Raw genomic sequence first — 1,994 nt, 5'->3', positions numbered from 1 at the left:
GGGGGGACAGTGGGAGGGCTTCTAATGTCCTGGCCCCACTGCTGGACCTCCTGATGGCACCTGGTATTTCTGGCCACTGTGTGACACAGAGTGTTGGACTAGATGGGCCATTGGCCAGATCTAACATTGGCTTCTCTTACGTTCTTAAAACCACACGCTGAAGGGTAAGCCATACAGGAGCATCCACTGCAGGCTGCCCACCCGATCAGGAAAGGAGCTCTGCTCATTCCACCCCCAAAATAGGGTTTGCCAGCTTCAGGGTGGGAAATTTCTGGAAATCTGAGGGGGCAGACTGGGGAGGGAGGGGTTTGGAGAGGAGAGGGATCTTGGCAGGGCATAATGCCATACAGTCTACCCTCCGATGTAGTCACTGTCTCTAGGTGAACTGATCTCTGTCATCTGCAGATCAGAAGGTGGGAAACCTGCCCTCAAAAGGACTTCCCAGAGCTCAACATGAGAACCATCGAGGAGTTCGGAGCACCTTCCATTTTGGTGTAGTGGTTAAGTGTGTGGACTCTAATCTGGGAGAACCAGGTTTGATTCCCCACTCCTCCACTTGCACCTGCTGATGTGACCTTGGGTCAGTCACAAGCTCTGGCACAGCTGTCCTTGAAAAAGAGCAGTTTGTGTCAAGAGCTCTCTCAGCCCCACCTACCTCACAGGGTGTCTGTTGTGGGGAGGGGAAGGGAAAGGAGTTTGTGAGCCGCTCTGAGACTCCAAGTGAAGGGCGGGGTATAAATCCAATCTCCTCCTCCTCCTCTTCCCTGTGCGGAAAGGCTCTAGAATCTGAGCCTTGACCGTTCAGAAGAGACACAACTCAAGAGGCACATAACAGTGGCCGAGAACATTTATGAATGGTACCAAGACAGAGGAAGATTTTTCCTCATTCTGTCAATGGGGTTTAACTCACTGAAACTGCTGAGTGGTTGCCTCTGGAAAGACTTCCTAATTGACTTACGTTATTCTCTGCCGCCTGAAGCAGGGATGACCAAAAGCTTTCGGAAAGGATTTGACACATCCAAGGCGGGCAGAGTTACCAACGGCCATTACTGACAACAGCTTCCATGGGGCTGGATCCAAACTAAACCTCCCACCAGTGGACCAGAACTCCCCCCCCCCCCTAGCCCACTGTTCTCCATGAAATGCCATTTTGGAGGGACAGGGGAACCAGTGTTCCCTCTCAGCTGAGTTAGTGTGAGCTAGCTCACAGTTTTTTAGCCTCCAGCTCACAGATTTTTGTCTTAGCTCAGGAAGGATGGCTCCAGAGCAATCTAACTTATGCAGTAGCCAAATCGTTCGCTCACAATTTTAATGCCAGTAGCTCACGAATTAGAATTTTTGCTCACAAGACTACACAGCTTAGAGGGAACATTGCAGGGTTAGGGAAATCTGCAGGGGACCCTGACCAATGACACAGGAGCCTGTGGGGAATCCGTGGAAAAGTCCCTCTTTATACGACTTGCCGGGGAACAAACAGCATGACAGAGAGCAACTGCCTACTAAGTTTGCCAACAAGGGATTTTGAAATTTCTGGAGATTTGGAAGCAGAGTTTGGGAGGGGTGGGGACGGGGCGCTCAGTAGGGAGCTGACGCTATAGAGTTAGGGATGCCAGCCTCCAGGTGGGACCTGGGGATCCCCTGGAATGACTGCTCATCTCCAGACCAAAGAGGTAACATCCCATGGAGAAAATGGATGCTTTGGAGGGTAGACTCTTTGGGCACTGGTGCCTCACCGAGGTCCCTGTCCTTGCCAGGGTCCACCCCCAAATCTCCAGGAGTTTCCTAACCTGGTTCTGGCAACCCGACCCTTCCATCCACCCTCCAAAGCAGCTGTTCTCTCCAGGGGGACCGGTGTCTGTGATCTGGGTATCCCTTGTAAACCTGGGAGGTTTCCAAGCTCCACCTGGAAACTGGCAGCCTTACTTCCTGCCCGGTTTGTCGGTGCCCGGGAACCCCTGCCAAACGGATCTTTGGCCTCATCCAAAAGGGCTATT

This window comes from Gekko japonicus, unplaced genomic scaffold (genome assembly GCF_001447785.1).
Source record: "Gekko japonicus isolate JY-2015 unplaced genomic scaffold, Gekko_japonicus_V1.1 scaffold2029, whole genome shotgun sequence".
NCBI classification, from domain to species: domain Eukaryota; kingdom Metazoa; phylum Chordata; class Lepidosauria; order Squamata; family Gekkonidae; genus Gekko; species Gekko japonicus.
This window is presented reverse-complemented; position numbering follows the sequence as displayed.